Genomic DNA, 15,812 nt, shown 5'->3' with positions numbered 1-15,812 from the left:
TCTGACCTCATTTTAACAGATTACATTTGCATTTCAAAAGTCAGTTGAAGACCCTATTTCCAAGTAAGGTCACATTTTGAGATACTGGGGGTTAGGACTTCAACATATGTATTTTAGCGTCACAAAATTTAACCCATAACAATGGCCAAAATTAAACTTGGAAAGCTCTGCAAACTTTAGTCTTCTCTTAAGGATTTACAGTGTATTTTAGTTTATCTACAGGCCATATAATAACATGTAAGAAGAAAGAAACCTGTTTCATATTTCTTTTTACATTTTAAATGTCTTTAACTTATTTTATTTTAATATTTTAATTGAGGTAAAATACAGTCTGATGATTTTTTAGAGGCATACACCTATATATTCATACCTCATCAAGATAAAGAAACTTCTTTCATTTCAGAGAGTTCTTTATGCCTCCTTCCAGACATCCCTTGCAAGAAACAACTATTGCTAATAAAATTCCTTTAATCATGGGTTATAATAACTTTGTCATTTGTAGAACTTTCTATAAATGAACGTATATAGTAGGTAAAATCGATGTTGCTGCATTTATCCATAGTTCATTCCTGTTTATTGCTGGATAGAATTTTATTGTATGGATTCGCTGCAGTTTGTTTATCAGTTCACCTGTTGAGGAACAGGTGGGTTATTTCCAGATTCGACTATGACGAACACAGCAGTTATGAACATTTATGTGCAAGTGTTTATATGTGAACATATGTTTTCATGTCTATACCTAGGAGTAAAAAATGCTAGGTCATGAGGTTGGTATAACTTTAATTTTTTTATGAAACTGCCAAACAGTTTTCCAATGTGGTTGTGCCATTTTATATTCCCACTAGCCAGAAATATGGGTTCTAGTTATTCAATATCCTTGACAACATTTGATGTTATCAATCTTTTTAATTTTAGCCATTTTGATAAGGCATGCTTGTATCTCATCATGGTTTTAGTTTTTGTGTCTTTTTTGATGAATAATAAAAGCTACTGGCTGGGTGCAGTGGCTCACACCTGTAATCCCAGCATGTTGGAAGGCTGAGGTGAAGGATCACGAGGTTAGGAGTTTGAGACCAGCCTGGCCAACATGGTGAAACCCCTTCTCTACTAAAAATACAAAAAAAAAAATTAGCTGGGCATGGTGGCAGGCACCTATAATCCCAGCTACTAGGGAGGCTGAGTCAGGAGAATATCTTGAACCCGGGAAGGTGGAGGTTGCAGTGAGCCAAGATTGCACCACTGCGCTCCAGCCTAGGCAACAAGAGCAAGACTCTGTCTAAAAAAAAAAAAAAAAAAAAGAAAAAAACAAAGCTACAGTAATCAAAATGGTATGGTATTGGCAGGATGGTGTAGAAATGAAACAGAACAGAGAGCCCAGAAACAGATGCACACTTACATGGCCAATTGATTTTTAACAGAGGTAGCAAAGCAGCTCGGCAGAGAAAATTCTTTTTAAAAAAATGATACTGGAACAAACAAACATTCCTATGAAAACTAACATACCTCTATCCTCATCTTATGTCATATATGAAAAATAATTGAAGAATGATTATATCTCTAAATATAAAAGGTAAAACAATTTTTAAAAAAGCAGAATATTTTTGTGACCTTGGGACAGAAACAAAAGTATAGCATTAACAGAACACAGAAAATGCTAACTATAAAAGAAAACACTGATAAATTGCATTTCATCAAAATGAAATACTTCTCATCAAGAAAATAAAAAGGCAAGCTATGCATTGGGAGAAAATATTTGCAATACGTATGATAGCTACAAAAGACTGATTACTAAGATATATAAAAATGTCCCACAAATCAATAGTAAAAAGACACACAACCCAATAAAAATGCACAAAATATCAAACAGATACTTCACAAAAGAAGACTACTGATGGCCGATAAGCACATGAAAACATGCTTAGCAGGAACATGGTTGACTTGGAAATTTTTTTTTTAAACCTAGAGTTTTGTTTTGTTTTGTTTTTTAAACCTAGAGTTTTCTTGGCTTCTTTGACCATGTGGAACTGGTGATGTGCAGTGGTGAAAGTTCAGATACTCAGTTCTGACTGCAGGAGTTGAATATCAGCTTTCTTACTGACTAGCTCTATGAGCTTTGGCAGCAACTTCATACTTCATGCCTCCATTTCCCTGGGTCTAAAATAAGGATCATACTAGCTGGTGGGATCAGACAGATTAATATCATAATGTGCTTAGTGTGTGGCATGCAGTGAATGTTACATGGATAACATTGACTATTATTGAACTCCTTTTTGCAGGTCTGACCTTTCTTTATACCCCATAGAAACAGGGGTTCCAGAGAACCCACTTTGGAAAACATCCCTAGTAGGAAAGACAGTTTTGAAGGAACAGAGACTGTGTAAGCCTGGATGGCAATAGTTCCACCTCTTACTGTCTCTCCTGCCCCTGGAGACTCTAACATCTTTGACTTCTGGAGGGTCTCACAGGCAAGAAAAGGTGGAATTAGTACACGCCTGTCTTGTTCAATGCTGTAGCCTCAGAGCCTAGAACAGTGCTGGGCATTCAGTATGTATTCGGCAAATGTTAACTGAAAAAACAAATACGCAATTTCCCAGTGTGCAGCTCAATCAGTCTCAAAGGCAGGGTCCAGGGGTCCGCCTTTAGACCAGCAACTCGTAGGGGAAGGGCCAGCATTCCTCAAACTTGTCCTGACTCCACCATCTAACTACGGAGTTAAGTGCAGAAGTAATTGCAGGTCTGAAATGGCCAAAGAGTGCTGTCCTAGTAGCTGGGATTAGTGAGGCTTAGCAGTTTTTTCTGTAAATGGCCTCCATGTGGAGAAGGTCACATGTTCCAGAAACTTGGAGTCTGGACACTTGGCCGATTCAGTGGAGAGAGAGCCAGAGTCAATATGCAAAGCTCCGGAGACCCAGTTAGCAGAAATGAGGGTCAGAAAAGACTGCACTTGCAAAACTCAGCTCTTGAAAACAGAATACTTTATCACCTCCCCCCAACAAATCGGCAGTCCTTCTCCTGCACCCTCTCATACCTTCCTTCTTCCTCTTTTTTCCCTCCTTTCTTTTCTTCTCTGCATCTCTCTTTCCTTGACTGTGTACATCTGACTCACCACTGATTCTGCCAAGGGCCACCCCCGGTCAGATTGCTGTCATTGCAATGGTCTCCAAGGTAACCCATGGAGTGTAGTCTCCAACCCCTCTTCCCACACTAGGCCATCCTCCAAACTGCTTCTGGATTAGGCATACAGAAAATAAATGTTTTATGTCACTCTTCTACTGAACGACCTCTTGTGGGGAACTGTTTGATGCAGAAGTGATCCACAACTCCTGGTTTACGGACTGGCTGCATCAGACTCACCTGGGGCATTTATCAGAACTACAAATATCTCTGCCTCATTCCACACACCCTGAAGAAGAATTGCTGTGGGTGGCACCGTAGATTTTGATTGACACAGGTTTCCTAGGTGAATCGGAGATGAGGTCATGTTAAAGAAACACTGGCTTTGAGATTAGTGCCTTTTGACTCCTCTTTGAGTTCGTCTCTTATCTTCCACTTGCCACTCTTCTTGTTGCTCTAGGAATGCCTGAATCAATACCATTCTTGAAATAAACTATATATGTTCTTGCTACCATGCCTTTGCATATGCGTTCCCTTTGCCTAAAATTTTCTCCTCTTCCTGTAGTCAGCAAATTCTTACTCTTTCACCAATATCCTTGCATTCGTTTTCTATTGCTTCATAAAAAACAACTACAAATTTAGTAGCTTAACACAATTTACTGTGTAGAGATAATTTCACAGTTTCAGTGAGTCAGGAGACTAGGCACAGCTTGACTAGGTCCTCTGCCTGGGGTTTCACGAGGCTTCAGTCAAGGAGCTGGGCAAGTTTGATGCCTCATCTGGAGGCTCAACCCGGGAAGGATCTGCTTCCTATTCACGTGATTGTGCTCTTCTTCCCACTTGTTGCCAACATTTAGTTCCCTACAGCTGCGGGACTCAGAGCTTCAGTGTTTTGCTGACTATCAGCTGGGAACTGCCTGTATTAGTATGTTCTCATGCAGTTATGAAGAAATACCCAAGACTGGATAATTTTTAAAGGAGAAAGATTTAATTGACTCAAAGTTCTGCAGGGCCGGGGAGGCCTCAGGAAATTTACCATCGTGGTGGAAGGTGAAGGGGAAGCAAACAAGTCCTTCTTTACGTGATGGCAGCAAGGAGAAGTGCAGAGTGAAGGAGGGGAAAAGCCCCTCATAAAACCATCAGGTCTCGTGAGAACTCACTATTCCCAAAACAGCATGGAAGTATCCTCCCCCATGATTCCATTACCTCCCACCGGGTCCCTGCGATGATAGGTGGGGATTATGGGAACTACAATTCAAGATGAGATTTGTGTGAGGACACAGCCAAACCATATCACTGTCTTTAGGTTCTAGAGGCTTCCCATGGTTCTTTGTACATGGGGTTTCCCAATATGGCTGTTTGTTTCCTCACAGCCAACAAAAGTGAGAGAGAGACCCCTGCAAGAGAGGGGTTACAGTTGTATGTAGCCCAATCCCGTAGTCATGTGCACAGAGTCACATACGTCCTGTCAGCTTTGCTGTGTTCTATGGCAAGGGAAAGCCACAGGTCCCTTAGACTCCCAAGGGGAAAGGATCAAGCAAGGGTGTGAATGCCATGGGGTGGGGATCCCAAAGACTGCTGTAAGGGTCTGTCAAAGTCCTTCTGGAAACATCCGCATTCTCTCTGAAACCTTCCCAGATGACCTCCAGGACAGAGTTTCCCATCCTTCAGGGGTTCCGTGGCAATGTGTTGCTCATCAATGTGAACCGGTTGCTCACAGTTCACGTCTGAGAAAGACAGTGGAAGCAGCTTCTGCCCTTTGGATGGTTTCTTCCGTTTCTTTTCTTTTTTGTTTTGTTTTCAATTCTCATACCACAAATTTTTTTGTGTAATTTTAAAGTAAGCCTTTTTGCCAATGAGTGTTCACGGTCATGCTCTGTCACTAATAGTGCATCACCAAAAAGAAATATTTGAAAACAAGAGCTCCTGTCACCATCACACCCCTCTGCTGTCCTTTCCTAGGCGTTGGATCCCTGGTGAACCCTAATGCATGAGTTATCTTTGACTCGGGCTCTGCCAGGGGCTGAGATGTCTTGGACAATAGAATAGCAAAGGAAGCACAGACTGAGATGCTTCTGACTATGAAAGACAAGGTGAAAGTCAAACAGCCTTACCTTCTCTCCCCCCTTTGTCTTGCTCTGCCTCTCTCACATGCGCCTGAAGCCTGTCTCCCTCTCTTCAAACATTTCTTAATAATCTATAATTTCATGGAAGGGATAAAGGCTAAGAAGAACCTAGAAGGTAACTGGATTTACATATGAATGTTGGGTTTTCATTTTAATTTTGACAAAGTGTAAAGGTTGCTAATAAAAGCATCATTACTGCCTCACCGTTTCTTTGATGAACTACAGAACAGATTGCTAAGATATGGAGACAAATCCAGGGGTCACTAGTTTTACTAGGAGCCATCGTTCATCCTTTAACAAGAAACAAAACACCATGACAATTTAGAAAAAAAATGATAAAAGAGAAATGACATTATTTTCAAGGCAGTTCTGACCATTGTGAGCACTTCATAGAGGGATTGAACCCACTGTCCGCTTCAGCACAGGTTCTGAGTTTACTGAGAATCAGGGATGCTGATGTGGCTGGGTCTGTCAGAGACCTCTGAGAATCTGGCTCCTTCTAACCAAGAAGCCTTGGATCAGTCCTGGAGCTGGGACCAAAGAGCAGGGAAGCTGAGCTGTCCTGATGTTCAAGCTTATATCTTGGTTTTACCCCAGAGCTAATACTGAATCAAAAGGACAAGGTGACTGATTAGATGTGGGTGGAAGGGATCCAGTGCTATCTCCACCAGGGGTGAGAAGTGAGAGGCCTGGGTGACATTGATGAGCAAGTGGGTGAGACCCTAGAGCTGGCTTCTGGTATGCTCATTCCCCCTTGGGTCTGGAGGCAGCATGATGTCATAGGAAGAGCTTGGTCAGTCCTCAATCTGCTGTGTGACCTCAGGCAAGTCACATTTCCTCTTTGAGCCCTGGTTTCTAAATTGGATGAGACCAGTGGCTTTCAACATGTGCTCTGTGGCACCCCAGAGATGCTGTAGAGGGACTTGGTGGCATCCCCAGTGGGTATCACCCAGCAGGAGTCTCCGTGCACCTTTCTTCAATCAGAGCAGCTCTGCTTTCAACTGTGTGCTATGTGGGATTTTATTTGAAGGAAAGGTTTTATGAATTGAAAGAAATACTGAGAAGCAGTGGTTGGGTGATCTCTGAAGACCTTTCTAGTGCTATGATTTTCCACTATTATTTAGTAAGTGGATGCTGTGTATCAAGAGGGGAAGCCTTCTGTGCTGTATTTGAGTGAGGTATTTGTGCATGTGTGTGAGTGTGTGTGGTTTTTACAGCTGGAAGTCTATTTTCTCCTGGCTCTTATTAACATTTCAAAGCTGTTTTCTCTTCTTATCTGATCTTCTAGGGGCAATGGCTCTTAGTTGTTGCTATTGTGCTTACCAGTTTCTGTTTATGTGTATTAATTTAGTTTAATTTTTAAGTTTCTGCTTGGTCTGAGTCTTTTGGTTGTCATAGATGGAGATACTTAGGGGCGGGAGGTCCAGTTATTGATCAGTAACTTCCATTCTTTCAGTGTTTGGATGCAATTATTTTTAATTTTTTTTTGGTCCTTATCACACTCCTAAAGAGCTGGTAAGTCCTTTAGAAATCATATAGTCTACATTCTTTTCTTTATAAATAGGGAAACTGAGGCACTGAGAGATTAAGGTGACCAGCCACCAAAACCACATACTTTAATACTCTTCTGGTCTAATTGAGGCCTTGGTCTCTCCTTTTATTGGTCTGTGACTCACTGTATGTGTGCAAGCTTAATGTATCCCTGGCAATTTCTTAAATAAAGTAAAGAATCTCTTTTTCTTGTAAGGGTCACCCTTTAATTATATATGTTGAAGTTCACCTGCTAATTATCTTGTGAGTCATCCCGGCAGAATAGGAGTAGCTCACAAATGTGTCTGTGAAAATTATTCCTTTTATTAATAAGAGTATGGGGCCAGTCATCAAGATACCTGGGTTTTAGAAGGCATTTATCTGTTTGATGTCAGAAATGGCTTCTTTTGATTAATGCTAATGTCTTTCCTGATTATGAAAGTAAACAGATATTTATGAGGAGACACTGGAAATATGGCAAAGATCAGAAAGCTTACAATCATACTGCATCCTGCCATTCATTGATTAAAAACTTACCATTTTAGTATATCTTGGGAGTCTTTGCTGTGTATATATGCTATCCTTACATAAAGATTATCAAATTTAGTATGCGATTTTTATTTGCTTACCGTCTCAAGCATTTGCTCCCACCTTTCCCAACTAAATGCCAGCTTTCTAACAGCCATCTGGCCAAGTATGAAGTGGACTCACTGAGAAACAGTGAGCCTCCATCAATACAGTGTGCAAATGGGGGTCACTTTACTCCTAGATAAGGTATCAAGAAAATTCATGCAGCAGAGAGAGGGGTGGAGCAGGTCTCAGTGTGTGCCCTGCTGGCCATGACCTTCCCCAAGACTCACACAGCCATCTTCTCTTCAAGAAACTCACACTGGCCAGGTGCGGTGGCTTACACATGTAATCCCAGCACTTTGGGAGGCCAAGGCAGGCGGATCAAGAGGTCAAGAGTTCGAGACCAGCCTGGCCAGCATGGTGAAACCCCATCTCTACTAAAAATACAAAACATTAGCCAGGCATGGTGGCATGTACCTGTAGTCCCAACTACTCGGGAGGCTGAGGCAGGAGAATTGCTTGAACCCAGCAGGTGGAAGTTGCAGTGAGCTGAGATTGCGCCACCACTGCACTCCAGCCTGGGTGACAGAGCGAGACTCCATCTCAAAAAGAAAGAAAGAAAGAAAAAGAAAGAAAGAAAGAAAGACTGACTCACACTAAGTCCCCATATCTTCCCAGGGTGTCTCCCATCCTGAAGAATGCTCAATTTCCCATTTCCCAAAGGCAAGGGAGAGGCTGATGGGATCCTGTAGATATGGACTGAGAAGTGTCCAAAGTTCCTCAAAAATCATTTATAGACATCCAGCCTTCTTAGAATGGGTCGTGTTGAACCTAACTCTCCAAACCTTAAGGCATTTATTTCATGTTGTGTCCATTGCCACCAAGGTGATGTTCCTGTCTAGGAGGATGTTGAGTGCCTCCGAGACTGAATACACAGTCTCCCAAGAAAAGGAAACCAGCCTTTGTGCAGTGTGCTGGGCATTTTACACCTGCTTTTCCCTTCCCCAGGGCATCTTTGCAAGATGAATGACAACCTTATGACAGATGAAGTGGCAGAAGCTGAAAGGTTAAGGAATAAACCCAGGGGCACCTGGAAGGATCTTGGTGGAGCTGAGATTTGAACCCGCATCTGGGTAACTCCAAAGCCAGGTCTTTGGTCTTTGACAGCCCTGTCACAAGGTCTTTGTGCTGGTAGGACCTGAGGCGAATCCCTTCCTTCAGTCTCTCTACGTGTGTCCCCCATGGGCTCACATTGGGATGATGGGCCTCAGTCTTCAACCTTATTCACAGGTTACTGCTCAGGTCAGTAGCCTTCAGGGACTAGCCTCTTACTGAGTCGGGGGGTGAGGGACAGGAGGTGTACTTTCGTGCCTGTCGAGACTTCACAGGGCAGGGGAAGACAGCTGTAACATCTTAGCCTGCAACTGAATTTGAATTGTATCTACTGGCCTGGTAACACCATGGCTTGGCAATTTGGTATAATAACTTTGGGACACAAATGTCTCAGGTCTGGGGAGTAAGGCATGGTCACTAGGAAGTTTAGACAAGAAATGTGCAGTTGATGATGTAAGACCCAGTGTCTCGCTCCCATCTTCCTATGCTGGCCACTGAATACCAGGAGGTACTTGCATGAGGTGAGCAGCTCCTAGAAGCTGAGTTCTGCATCTCGCTGTTATCACTGGGATCCTGATGGGACTCGCCAGTGACAAAGAGGCTGCCAGCCTCAGCCACTGGCTTCTTGGACAGGCTCTGGAAACACCTCTCCACTCTCTATGGAACTTGAGCTGTGGGAGTGGGGAGAGCTCTTGGTGTGGACTCAGGAAGCTGTAGCTCATGTTTCTGTTCAGTGACTCTCCATCTCTGGGGCTCTGGGCATTTTATTTTACCTCCTTGCACATCAGGTTCCTTGATCTACAGGGGGCAGATACCCACCATATGGAGCTGCTGTGAGACTCCCCCCGATAATGGTATAGAGTCCTTTGTAAATCCCAGAGCTCACCATACAAATGTGGTTAATATTACTCCTCCCAATCCTTTTTGCTCCTGCCAGAGGGAAAACATACACACATTCACACAAACACATGCATACACATATACATATATGTACACACACACATACATGCACATGTCCATATATTCACATACACACATGCACACATATACATATATGTACACACATACATACATGCACGTGCCCATATATACACATACACACGTGCATACACATACACACACCTCTCACTCTTTCATCTTTATGTCTCCATCTTTCCTGCTTTCAAATCTTAGCTCCTACTGACACTTCTGCTAGAATAATCATCCCCCTTTAAAATGCTGCTAAATTTTCATTGCTGCTTCCTCCACAAAGCTTGGCCTGGGTTGCTGGCTGCACACAGAAGTGGCTGTGGAGGTGTGGACTGAGATTTGAACTGGGCACCAGGAACCTCTGGCTGTCAGTTCTGCTTCTGCTCACTCTGTGGTCCTGGGTGAGCTGCATAAGCAGCCAGTGCTTTATTCACACTCAACTCATGTGTTCACACACCCGTTTATTCATCCACTTGCCCATTCACTCAGTTTCTCATGGTCTGAACAAGAGGCCTGGGATCAGAACTTCTTCCAGAGCTGATGCGCACATGGGGGCAGGAAAGCCCCAACACCCATTGTCCCTTAGGGAAGACTGAACACTCTCCTGGGGAACACTGGAGCCCCGGAGCTCACTCAGTTACCCCAGAACTCCTGTCTCCTCTGTGGTGTGTCTCTACCCTGGGGCCAGGCGCAAAAATCCCCAAATTCCTGGATTTGATCATAATAATCAACTTGGAAATATTTGGCCACCAGGGCTGCTTGGTGAGCTGGGTCTGGAGCAATTGGAGGATGAGATCTTCACATTTGCTTGGAGGGGTGTGTGCCTGTGTGTGTTTACTCTTTTCACTGCAAGTAACAAGTTCAATATTAATCTTCATTTCCTGGGAAATAATTAGTGTTAAGTGAACTGTGATTTCTATCTCTAGTTATTTCTCATGTGTTAATTTTAGCAGCAAGGAGAATGCTCTGTGTTGGCTGGATCCAAGGCTGCAAAGACATATTCCAACATAGGAAGAAAGGCGGGGAGGGTGGGGGAGAGGCAGACCACCCATTCAACAGGGGATTGAATTCCAGCACGCCAAGAGTCTCCAGCTGTGGGGAAAATTGTCCTTCCTGTCACAGGCCCCTCTAAGAGGGACTAGCCCACCCATGCACTTGCGTGCTGGAGCTCAGAAAAGGAAAAGCTCAGCCTTGGGCATGACCTCTTGTCTCTGGAATCTGCAAACTCCTCTCTGCTCAAGCTCCCTGGCTCTGACTTGCTTTCCTGGTTCTCCAGCCCCGTTCCACTCTAAACCTTGGAACTGGACTCTTGTCACCTGCATCCCAGGCTGGAAACCCATCAGGGACCTATTCTCCTGTCTCGATGTTAGCACTTTCCTTTCCAACACACATCTTTGCTTGTCATTCCTCCTTGATCAGTCTCATGAGAATGGCCAGCCAGGCCAGCTCTTCCTGCCTGAATCCCCCAAGATCCCCGATCCTGTTCCCACTTATGGTTAGCATGATTATTCACTGCTAATTTTCCATGTGCCAAGGGCTTCAGGAGTGCGGTGTCTTAATCCTCGTGATCCCTGTTTTACAGATGGGGAAACTGAGTGTCTGAGAGGCTGATTTGCCCAAGTGAGTGGGGAGAACCAGGGTTGTAATTTAGATCTGTGTGACTCAAAATCTCATGCTCTTAACCATCATTTCGAATGGGATACAAACAAAGCCAATTTGGAAGCCCAACACAGGCACTGAAGAACTTGGGGCAGGTAGTCATGTGGTGATGTCTCTAAACCTCAAAGTGAAAACTGGAAAATAAACCAGAACCAATTCCTAGGCAGTCATGTACCTTTCAATCCATTCAAAATGTGCTTCCAGCTTCAGCTGGGTGACCTTGGACAAGTTACTTAACTTCCCTAAATCTCACCATTCTTGTCTGCAAACTGACAATCAAGACATGTCTCCTCTACTTGAGCTGCTGTGGACATTAAACGACTAATAGTCCTGCTCAGAGGAAGCAGCCCTCCAATGACCATTGCTGTTAGTACAAGGCCCTCATTCATTCACCCTCATTCATTCACCCACAAACTGTTGGTGATTATCTACTCTGTGCCAGGGAACATGCAAGTGCTGATTTTACTGCATAAATATTATGGGGTCCCTGACCTCAGGGAACTCTTGCTTTAGTGGGAGATCCTGAAGAAAACATGGATACGCATAGTTGAGTGTGGCGAGTAATCAGATGGTGATGAGAATGGGGTAAGATGGGAAGAAGGGGGTGGGCTCAGCTGACTTGGGAGGTCCATCCAGGGAAGCCTTCCTGGAAGAGGTGACACTAGGCCAGTGTCTAGGATAAATTGCTCAGTTGAAGAAGAGATGGGATAGTGTTCCTGCAAGAGGAAATCGGCCCTGTGAGTGTGTGGAGGTGGGAGACAATATGGCCCCTTGAGTTATGGTGCCCGCTGTTGTTAGATAGAAGGAAAGCTCCCGTGAGGAAGAGGAGCAGGAATGCAGCTCTGAGCTCGTGTGCTTCCTCACCACTGCTGAGAAGAGCCTGATGCATGATGGCTGGTGGAGGTAGAGGGGCCCACCCTTGCTCTTGGTTCTCAGCCCTGGGGGAGGGCACATTTGCTACTGTGATTGCACCTTCCTGCTGCCCCTCACTACATCCTCTAGCTCATGGAAGAAAATCATCCCTCTGACTCATCCCTGACTTACAAATTGGCAGGGCCACTCCGTGTTAATGGCCATTGCTTCCTTTATTTAAAGAAATTATCATGGTAAACTATACAAAACAAAATTTGCCACTGTCACTGTTTCTGGTGTACTGTTCAGTAGCATTAAGCACATGTAGAAAGTTGTGAAGTTATCACCATGACTATCTCCAGAACTGTTTTATCATCTCAGACAGAAGCAGGGCACTCATTAACCACTCCCCATCCTCCCTCCACCAGACCCTGGCCCTGCCATTCCAGTTTCTATCTCTATGAATTTGCCTACTCTGGGAACTTCATATGTGTGGGATCACACAGGATTTGTCCTGGAAGACTGTCTTATTTCACTAGCACAATGTTTTCAAGGCTCATCTGTGGTGCCGCATGTGTCAGAATTTTCTTCCTTTATCAGGCTTAATAGTGTTCCATTGTATGGATATGCCACATTTTGTTTATCCATTAATCAGTCTATGGACACTTGGGTTATTTCTGCCTTTTGGTGAATAATGCTGCTATAAACATGGAAATACAAATATCTGTTCTTGTTCCTGCTTTGTGTTCTTTTGGGCTTATACCCAGAAGTGGGATTGCGGGGTCATGTGGATATTCTATGTTTCACTTTGAGACAGCCTGGAGAGGCAGTGTCTTCAAAGGTGTGCTCACCAATTGGGATGGTGCCTGCAAAAGTCATGGCTGGAAATGGCACCGCCAGCTGTCTGACTCTCTCCACTCTCTCTTCTGGCTTCTCAGCACCCACCATGGGTGGTCAGTCAGGCCACACTCAGGTGTGTGGACTCAGACATCCTGTATGTGGGAGAGTAAGAGGTGCATTGAATTGAAGTACATTAAATTCATGATACTCGCATGAATCAGGTGTACTGTGAGAAAACTGGTGCTCAGAGAGGTGAAGGAACTTACCTGACATCACACAGCTGGCATGTGACTTCAGAGATTTCAGTCCAGGCTTACCAGACTCCCAAGTTCCCACTGCTGTCCCCGTAACTCCACTGGTTCTACTTCACTCCTCTGGAAAGGCTGCCGACTCTGTCCAGCACTGGTCCCTTCTGTCTCACAATAGAACTGTGAGGCTGCAGAAGGGGATGCCACTGCTATGCCCCATCCATCTCCAAGACCTCAGTGCCCACCCCAGGTCTGCCGCAGAGCATGCCCCGAACCCATGCATGCACAGATGAGGCCGTGGAGACACAGATTCTATTACCAGCCTAGGGAACGAAGTGATGGATTGACTTCCAGCAATCTTAGACTGTGGAGAAAGAGTGTGAGCCTGGAGTATGATACAGAGATGAAGACCTTAGTCGAGGCGCCAAGAACGGTGAGCTCTAGCTGTGCCTCTGCCACCAGCTGTGTGGACTCCAGCAAGTTTCTTTTCTCTCCATGCCTTAATTTTCTCATCTGCATAATGGGATGAGCTTTGACAACAGCCCCTTGGTCCTAATAAACTGTGTCATGAGCACAGTCCTGGGCCCCACTGCCCATCTCTGCCTGCAGAGACCCTTGACATCGCCATCCCTGCCCAGAAAGGTCAGAGGCCCTCAAATCTGGGCTTTGGAGTCTGTGTCTGCACAGGGAGGAGCTGTGCATGGCTAAAGGGTCCTCGGACACTGAGATGTCCATCTTTTTGACCTGATTGGGTTTTGTATGCTTCCTCCAATGTCCTCTGTCCTGCGTCCCCCAAGCATGAAGTACAGCCCGCTGCTGTCTCAGAGCCTGGCTTCTCGACACTACTAGAGAGATTGGGTTCTTCCAGAGTCCTTTTTTGGCTGGCTCTGACACGCTCTGGCTCAGCCTTCCAAAGCCAGACCTGAGGGACCGACCAGAGAGTGCAGGCGACAACAGCATGCTTTTCTGATTGTTGTTGTTGTTTGTATTTTTGTAAAAAAAAAAGAGAACGGATTGAGGATGGAGGGTGTGGCTGTGCAGGATGCGACAGAAGTGGCCACTTACTGTCGAATGCTTTGGGCTCGGAAAATCCCAAAGTAAAATCATCCAAGTCTTTGCTTTTAATTTTTCAAAAAGGTGTGTGTGAGTGAGTGCAGTGTGTGTGTGAAGCGACTATGGTGTGTGTGTGTGTATGTGTGTGTGTGGTTGGCAGAATGATGGCCTCTCAAAGACATTCACGTCCCAATCCCTAGAACCGAGGGCTCTGTCACACGTTGCAAGGGAAAGGGGAATGAAGACTGCGGGTGGGATGAAGGTTTCCCAAGGGCTGACCTTAAAATGGAGACTATCCTGGGTGATCCTGGTGGGCCCAATGTCATCACAAGGGTCCTTAAGACTGAGAGCAGGAGGTAGGGGAGGAGGCCACAGTGCTGCCCCGGGAGGCAGGCCTGCCCTACCACTGCTGGCTGCGAAGATGGAGGAAGGGGCCCAGAGCTGAGGGACGTGGGCCACCTCCAGAAGCCAGGAAAGGTGAGAAAGGACTTCTCTACTGGATCCCCCAGAGGGAGGGCGGCTTTGCTGGCACTTGATGTTAGCCCAGAGGGACACATGTTGGATTTGAATGCCCAGAAGAGCAAGGCAATATATTTGTATTAAGTCACTAAATCTGTGGTAATTTGTTACAGCAGGGATAGGAAATTCATATAGTGTTTGTGTGTGAGTGTGAATGGAATGTGTATGTGAGGTCTGCGCATGTGTGTGAATGAGTGAGTTGTGGCCTGTGTGTGTGGGGGGGTGAGTGTGAATGAACAGGTGTGAGTGTGTGTGGGTGTGAATGTGTGTGGGTGACTGTGAGTGAGCAGAGGTGTGGGTGAGTGTGAATTAGTGAGTGTATGTGAGCATGAGTGAGCAGGTATAAGAGTGTGTGGGTGAATGTGAGTGTGACTGTGTGGGTGAGAGCAAGTGAGTGTGGGTGAGTGTGAGCAGGTGTGAGTGTAAGTATGTGGGTGTGAGTGAGCAGGTGTGTGAGTGTGTGGGAGTGTGAGTGAGCAGGTGTGTGTTAGTGAGCATGTGTGAGCATGAGTGTGTGGGTGAATGTGAGAGTGTGGGTGAGTGCAAGTCAGCAAGTGAGTGTGTGGGTGAGTGTGAACAAGTGGGTGTATGTGTGGATAAATGTGTGTATGGCTGAGTGTGACTGGGTGTGTGAGAGCATGTGTGTGAGTGAGTGGGTGTGAGCATGAGTGTGTGTGTGAGTGGGAGTGTGTGTGGGTTTGAGTGAGTTGGTGTGTGTGAGTGAGCAGGTGTGACCATGTGTATGCAAGTGAGCAGGAATGAGCATGTGTGTGTGTGAATGAACGTGAGTGTGAGTGAGTGGGTATGAGCATAAGTGTGTGTGAGTGCACGTGAGCAGGTGTGAGTGTGTGAGTGAGCCAGTGTGAGTGTGAGTGAGCTGGTGTGTGTGTGAATGCGACTGAGCAAGTATGAGCATGAGTGCATGTGTGAGCGAGCGTGTGTGAGTCTGTGTGAGTGAGCTGGTCTGTGTGTGTGAATGAGTGGGTGTTAGCATGAGTTTATGTGGGTGTGAGTGTGCTGGTTTGTGTGTGTGAGTGCAAATGAGCATGTGTGAGTGTGTGTGAGTGAGCGTGTGTGTGTGAGTGTGAGTGAGCATGTGTGAGCCTGTGTGTGGGTGTGCATGATTCTTTCAGAGGAAATGCCATTGACACGTGCCTGAACCATTTATCCCCTAAGCATTGCAGGGTTGCCTGCTGAGAACTTCTTACTGGTCCTGCTG

This window comes from Pongo pygmaeus, chromosome 15, assembly GCF_028885625.2.
Source record: "Pongo pygmaeus isolate AG05252 chromosome 15, NHGRI_mPonPyg2-v2.0_pri, whole genome shotgun sequence".
In the NCBI taxonomy this organism is placed as follows: Eukaryota; Metazoa; Chordata; class Mammalia; order Primates; family Hominidae; genus Pongo; species Pongo pygmaeus.
This window is presented reverse-complemented; position numbering follows the sequence as displayed.